Source organism: Petaurus breviceps, unplaced genomic scaffold (genome assembly GCF_028583685.1).
Source record: "Petaurus breviceps papuanus isolate PSGF00001 unplaced genomic scaffold, PetGlider_PUasm1.0 188, whole genome shotgun sequence".
Lineage (NCBI taxonomy): Eukaryota > Metazoa > Chordata > Mammalia > Diprotodontia > Petauridae > Petaurus > Petaurus breviceps.
The window spans coordinates 31,502,824-31,511,068 of record NW_027185804.1 but is presented as its reverse complement, the minus strand read 5'-3'; positions in this window follow the sequence as shown (position 1 = coordinate 31,511,068).

Below are 8,245 nucleotides of genomic sequence, written 5' to 3'. Positions count from 1 at the left end.
AGCAGGAGGACAGGCAGAGGGAGAATAGGAGGGAGAGTATTTTGGGCCAAATCAAACCACCACTACCAACACCACGTTGACAACATCTACCCTTAGACTCACACTGAGAGAGCAAGAACCCCTAAATCCAAGAGCTTTGGTATTGGTGGTGATTCCATATCACATCCCAAAGCCCTCATCTTGGCCCAGACACAACCCCTACAGAGTTTCAGCCTGGCAACTGACGCTGCCAGCGCTCCAGCATTTGTCTTGTTTTCTGTTCAATCATGTCCAACACTTTGTGACCCCATTTTGGATTTTCTTGGCAAAAATCCCAAATCCATTTGCCATTTCCTTCTCCAACTTATTTTATAGATGAGGAAACTGAGTTGAATAGATTTAAATGATTTACCCAGTGTCACACAGCTAAGTGTCTGAGGCCAGACTTGAACTCATGAAAATGAGTCCTCCTGACTCCAAGGCTGGCATTCTGTCTACTACCCTACTGTATATCTCTTGAAGATCCCCAAAACAAAGTTCTTGTCCATTAAATCCTTGTTGGTTTCAAGTGGTTCAACATCAGAAATATGATTTTATCAGTTTAAATAACATTAAAGAAGAGGAATTGTCTTCTGTTTTCCTCCTGCACCCTAAGGAACATCACACCATTCTATCTGACTTACAACTAAAACTTTACTTATCTGTTGTCTCTCCTGACAAAATATGAGCTCCTTGAGATCAGAGAATATTTCATTTTTTTCTGTTGCATCTCCAGCATTTAATAGTGCTTTGAAAAGAGTAGTTAATTAATGTTGCTAGACCGGGTCTCTGTTATGTTGTTTTTTGCTAAAACATCTCCTTTATGGAGAAATTCAATGAGGGTATATATTCAGAAATTAGTCTTCTGCTTTTAAAAGGCATAAATAAGTGTTATTAATGGGAGAAAATGACTTTTGGGGTTAGGGAGAACCTTTTTGAAGTATCACTTGAATGAATAAGTACTGACCTAGAAAGCAGGTGAAATGCATTCTCATTACAGATTTTTTTTTTTACTTTGGGAAAGACATTTCACCTAGCTAGGCCTCAATTTCTTAATCTATAAAGTGAGAACATGGAACCAGATGATCTCTGCGTCTCCTCTATCTCTTAAATTTTATGATGTGATCTGTGAGTCTCAGAAGTCCCGTGAGAATTCAACCAATAGACTCTGCTGCCTTCCCTTTCCCCTGGCCCAGGTCCAGGTGGAAGAGATTGTTCTCTTTAGTTTGAATGCTCCCCTCTTCCCCCTGCCATAACTAAGCCCCATGTTACCAAGAACATTATTGTTCTGTACAGTTTGCATCAAGTTGCAAGTGTTGGTTGATGTAAAAATTAGTCATTAAAAATCAGCCATCTGTTCCTCTAATTTCTGTATAGAATCATATCAAGTTGGTAGATATCATTGGATTTTTAGGGGGAATTAAAAAAAACTGAGCATGAGAAAGTGACATTAAGGTTTTATGTCCTCTTCTTGGGGCCTAATAAACAATATTAATGGTGAAGCATGGGAAGGATTAATATATCCTTCCTACAAGACCTTTGCTTATAGCAATGCTGAGGAGTTCTGCCTGCTAAAATATGAGCCCTATAGTACCTCTCCAGGCATAAATTATTGGGTTTTTCTTCTCCTTGAAGGAGAGCCTGTCACTCCAAAGGCAATTTTTCTCTCTGACTCCTTTGTACTATAATTTCATGCACTTACTGCATTGCATATACTCATGTGAAACATGTCATCCCCTCCCGACACCCACTTCTATGCAGTACCCACAACTCATGAATGCTCCTCACAGAGAAATTAGCATGGGGTGGTGTGGAACTTTGTTTTCAATTTCTTTATTCATGACTGATCTCTCCATGACAAAAAGGGGAAGGTTCTGAATGATAAGTAATTCTAAATGAATGAAACAGAGTAGCATAGGAGCATAGGTTTAGCGCTTGGAAGGACCACAGAGATCATCTAGTCCAATATCCTAGATTTGCAGGTAGGGAAACTGAGTCACAGAGGGGTTACACAATTCACCAAGGGTTGCGTCATTAGTAACTTGAAGAGTCAACGTCATCGTGCAAATTCTCTGATGCTCAATTAGGTATTAATCTTTAGTGTCTCAGAGACACTTTTGGCAGTTTTGCAAAGCACAAGGAACACTTCTTAGATTAAGGTTTACAAATAATTAAACAAAATGCGAAATGTCAGTATAAGCTAATGAAGAGAAAGATTTTTTTTTCCATCTAAGTTTACAAGTCCTCTCTCCACTGAAATCGATCCATAGGCCAGGTTAAGAAGCCCTGTTATTATCCAACCATCCTTTCACTAGACTCTTCTGTCTTTTCATGGTATGCCACCATTTGTCTTATTGATTAATAAAATGAGCTTAGCATTGAAGGCTTTCAGAATCTTCTGAGAGACTGTACAAGAAAGAATTCAGGGAGAATTTCGTTATAATGACCAGGCTTTTCTTTTAAGGAGGCAAAACAGATGGTTGATAGCATGATGAGGTGAAAAGCTTCCAAAATGTACCAAAGTATCAACTCTGGTGACCTCGAATGGTCTCTAAAATTCTACTATGATAGAAGTATACCTCAGTAAATGGTGATTTCATTAGGCCCCCATCAGAAAACTGAAGAAAAACTAACACCTTGGGAATGATGACATCGAAAGTCTCATTAGTTACCATCGCTGTGGGGAAAGAGTAAGACAAGAGCATAAATAATAAATGCCCGGGATGGAGTGGTCATGGGACACTTAAGACAATGAATAAAAAAGAAAGTGTGGATGAGGCCAGTGATGATTCCCTTCAACAACAAAAAATTATTTTCTAGAACTGCTATGTTCGAAACTCTTCATGAGGTACTGCCATCACAGGCTTGTCTAGATTGGGATCTAGTGGGAATTAAATGAAACCATAGGAAGGAATCTAGAGATATCCGTAAGAGGAATAGGCAGAGAGAGGAAGCAGGCAAAAAAGTAGGGTCAGGAAGAATTAGAGAATTCTAGGTCTTGAAGAAGTCTTAAGAGAGGTTATCTCTCCCAGTTCTCTTCCTACAGAGAAAACAAAATAATACAAACAAACAAAAAACCCCTACAATTAAAGCCTATTAAGATATAACCCTCTCTCTGTCTCTCTCTGTCTCTGTCTCTCTCTGTCTCTCTCTCATTTTCTGTCTCTCTCCTATCCACAAAGATTTTTAGGATGAGTCTCTAAGAATTCATAGAGTATTTGACCCATTCAAGAAAGAACATCTTTTACTCTAAAAGTTCTTCTAAAATCTTTCTTCACAGATTCAGAGCACCACAGTTCCATTAGGACATCACAGTTATGTAAGCCAATCAATGCCTGAAAAAAAGATCCCCAAAACTGTATAACATACTCAACAATTTACCAACAAGCCTTTGCTTGAAAACCTCCAAGGTTGGGAAGCCCACCACCTTCTGAACCAACTTATTCCACATTTGAATAGCTCCAACTAATAGGGACTTTTACTTTCTCTAATGTCACACCTAAATTTGAATCTTTGCAAGTCCCACTCACTCCTCTTAGCTCTGCCCTCTTCTGAGGTCCAGCGTAACAAGCAATACCTCAGTTATTTAGCCATGTTAATATTTTCATTCTAAGTCTTCTCCATTCTTTTTTTTTTGCCTTTTGGAGGGCAATTGGGGTTAAGTAACTTGCCTAAGGTTACACAGATAGTTTGTGTGTGTGTGTGTGTGTGTGTGTGTAAGTGTCTGAGGCCAGAACTGAACTCAGGTCCTCCTGACTCTGGGGCGGGTGCTTTTACTCACTGTGCCACCTAGCCACCCCTAGTCTTCTCTATTCTTAAAGAGAATTAAAATAGACTGTTACATTAAATAGACTTTTCCTTTAAAACTTTCTCATATGGCCCGATTTTGAGAGATTTCATCACCCCTGGAGCCCTCCTTTGGATATTCTCTGTTGATCAATGTTCATCATAAAATGTCACATAGAAGGGGATATGGCATTCTACATATTGTCTGATGCGGGCCAAGTGTTATAATAATACTAATGATGATGATGATTATGACTTTGCTCAACCTTGTACACAAAGTCACTTAAGGAAGAATAAGATTGCATTCATTTTCATTCCTGCAATATTGCATTATTAACTCACATTAAGTTAATAATGCATTTTCCTAATATCCTCAAGTCTTTTTCAAATGAAATACTATCTAGCTATAACTCCATCTTGTACTATTGAAGTTACTTTTTCGAGCCAAAGTGAAAGACTTTTCATTCTATATATTATGGTTCAATATTTTAGAAGCAATCCACTATTCTAGAATGTTAAAATCTTTATGGGGGGAATCCTAACTTTTACGTGAATTGTGTAAATTATACATCAGAAAAATTTAGTTAAATATTAAACCTCTGTCTTAGGTATCTGAATCATTAGGGTGTCAAAGGGGGTAGTCAAGCAGCAAGGGTAGATGGATAGATAGACAGACAGACAAATACAGACATACATAGTAGATAGATATTTGATAGATGGATACAAATATTAGATTGATACAGTTAGATTTATAGATAGATACAGCTACCTAGACAACTATTGAAACTCTCTCTCCCTCTTTCCCTCTCTCTCTATCCCTCTCTTCTCCTTTCCCTCCCTCCCTCCCTCCCTCTCTCCCTCCCAGAGGGGTGGTATTATTCTCATCTCAACAACTCAGTAAGAATGGGAAATGGAAAATCTGTCCTTTTTCTTTGAGTTTAAAGAATGATATATGTTGTAGGGAGAAGGAAGAAGATTGGTCATAGGTAATTGGAAGAGTGAGATGTCACAGAATGGAAAGCTCCTAACACTATTGATGCTGGAAACTGTTCTTATAGCAGGAAACCTGAGTTTTATTCCTTTCTCTGCCTTTGATGTGGTTTGCAATACCAGGGAAGTTATCTAATATTCTTGACTACATTTTCTGCCCTGTGTAGAATGGAAGTTAATCATAATTACCATGTACCTACCTATCTTTTCCGGATGCTTATGCCAGATAATGAATTGATGTTTGTAAAGTGCTTTGAACCCTTTGGGAAAAGGCTGCGCTAATATGGGCATGCCTCCCTATAATTATAAAGCATTAATGGTTTATTATGTATTATCATTCAATTATTCAATAATGGTCCACTAAATGAGGCTAAATTACAGCTATAGTCCAATCATAGGTCTCCATCGCCACAGCTGTTCTTCAATTGCGGGGTTGGTCTATCACATTTGATGTACTTTTGATGAGGAAAGGACAAGAATGAAGGGGCTGTTCACTTCAAAGATCATAATGGAGATGAGATCCCATATAATCAATTAGCCCAAGGCTATACCAATTATATTTAAGAAAGCTGTAGACTGGTTGGTAGAAAGAAAATGTATTCAAGAGAAGGGATGTTGTGAATCCTGCTTGCATATGTTAGACACACTAATACTATTGACAACATGCCCTGTTGCTGTTATAAATGTGTGATACAGTATTTCATGAATACTAAATGTGATAGGATAATATGTGGTAGCGTAACAGGATAAAAGTGGTAGACTCATTTACACAGATTTTGGCAAGTCCTCAATATTTTCCCGCGGGTTCATTGCCTTTCACGGAACAGCATAGCATCCCATAAGGTAGATAGAAACTGCTGAAATGCTTCCTTGGGACTGCTGAGGTTTTTTAAATTTAGCATTGGTGCAGGTTTCTGAGTTGTGATCTCCCTGGAAACAGGGGTGAGTGTCTCCCAGAATAAGTGAGGCTCAGAGAACAGCGGATCTCATCACTGCTACAAGGCTTCACCCACATGCCACAATCTTTCCAGCAGCATTTCTAGAGGCTTGCTCTCCTGAGTCACTCAGGCTATGACTTCTCCTGGACTGCATCCCACACATTTGCCAAAAATGAGTTTTGGAAATTATTAATAATATTATTATCATAGATCTTGGGGTGAGGTGTTTGATTTTTTTCTTATTTTCCTTGAATCAAAACAGATATGCAAGCTTCAAGTCACTGGGGAATTTACTAATAATCCATGATAACATTATACATTCCTTAGCTTTAAAAGCTAAATATGGTAGGAAAGATGACACAATTTATTTATGATATGTCCCAATTTATTATAGGAAACTACTTTGGTCATTTCAAGTCCATTTTCCCAAGATTACCCCCACAAGAGCAAATCCTGGTATAGATTCCAGTAGGAGATAATTAGTACTAATGGAGTCTTTATTCATTTATAAAGATGTATTTAAGGGTTTTTTATCCTTTGTTGGAGGTCGGTATTATTACTAGACGTTTAATTTTATCAATAAGTGAAACTCACAATTTCTTAAAATGTCAGTTATGACACGTGAAAGACTTGTGCTCTGGTCATCTTGACTCTAAAACTGGACCTCCAGCCACTATTTTCAAGTTTTGCCAAGGCTCTATTTAGTAGCAGAAGTCTCAAGGTCATTTTATTTATATCGACCATTAAGAGTAACTCATCACATTTCTACTTTTTTTCTAGAAAATATATTAGGTATTTGGTCTGTATGAGTGTACTGGGAAATTTAAGGAAAAATCTTTGTAGGATTATTGCTAAAAATATTATTTTAAAATTTTATTTCTTTTATCCTGAATTTAAGAAACGAAGCAAGCATTTCTATGACATAGTATCAGAAAAAAAAAGATAATCGCATAGGAAACTGCAAATCTATTATGTACAACTTGCCATACCTTGTAAATTTATAATAGTTACATAACTTTCTTATAACATGTAACTTTCTTTTTCCCCTTTTTCTTTCCTCTATCTCTCCCTCCCTAGAGATGGCTACCATTAGCCACAAATGTGAGTGTTTGTGTGTGTGTGTGTAGACATACACATACACATATACATGTCATTCTGAACATCTGTTTATCCATTCTTTCTCTGGATGTGGACTTTTAAATATCATATGACTTGAAAGTCATAAAGTATTTATGTATTTAGTATTTTGTGCTAAAAGTAACCTTAGAAATTTCTAATTCAACCCTGTCATGTTACGGGTACAGAAACTGAACAGGAGAATTGAATTAATCTACCCAGGGGCATAGAGATCAAAAGTAGGAAGGCCAAGAGTTAGACCCAGATCCCACAACAGGGACTTCTCTGATTCATAGGTTCATATGATCCCATAGTTTCTAGTGACCCCAGAAATTATTTTGTTCAATATAACCTGGGCTAACATATCCTAAACACCATCCCTGTCAAGTATTTGATGGTTGAAGATGTCTAGAGAGGCAGGATGATCTACCTAATTCATATTTGCGGAGTTGTTAAGAATGCTAATTGTTAAGAAAACTTTTGCATACATTAAACCAAATTTTTTTCTTGATGACTTCTATTCTTTGGTCCCAGATGTGCCACATGTGGCAAAATGGCACACTTCTTACTCCTCTTTCAAATACAGGAGGAAATGCACCCCATTCTACATCTTCTCTTTTCTAGGTCAAACATCCTCAGCTCCTACAGCACACCATCATATCTCTCTTAAGACCATTTATCATGCGTCTGGTGACTGTCCTTTGGCCATACTCTTTTACTCATTCTATCCTTCAGATATTTGATGCTACCTAACATGCCTCCCCTCCTGACCCATACTACCAGTAATATTTTCTTCTGTCTATACATTCCCAGTTCCTTTACTCATTCCTTCTAGGACATCAATTCATTCCCCTTCACCATCTTAAATACATTCATCTAGACAGTTTCTAGTTTGTCAGTATCTTTCCTACAATGCAGAGCAATACACCATATAGTGGTCTAATCAAGGCAGGGAATGACAAGGTTTATATCCTACCCAGGTCTGGACACTACTTCTTTTAATATCATCTAATATTACATTTGTCTTCTTGGTTTCCATGTCACTATGTTGAAATGTATAACTCTCAAAGTCAACTAACCTAACCCCACCCAAGTATTCGAGATATGATCTTACTAGGGAAGAAAGCCCAGGATGGCAAGACTATTACCTCCCCAGTCCTTGACACTGTCTTTTTTGTTTATTTTTTGATATGTGTCTAAATTGAATTTCAGTGAGGTGAAGTTGCATGAAATCATTGACCTCTCTGTATATTTTTATTGGAAGCAAAGAGGCAATTGTTATTGCACTCCATTGAATCACATTGTCTTCATGGTCTCCTATCTTTCCACTCACCCTTGTCCATGCATACAGAATGCTATGAATGTGGTTTCAACCATGTACAACAGAGTTGGAGTTT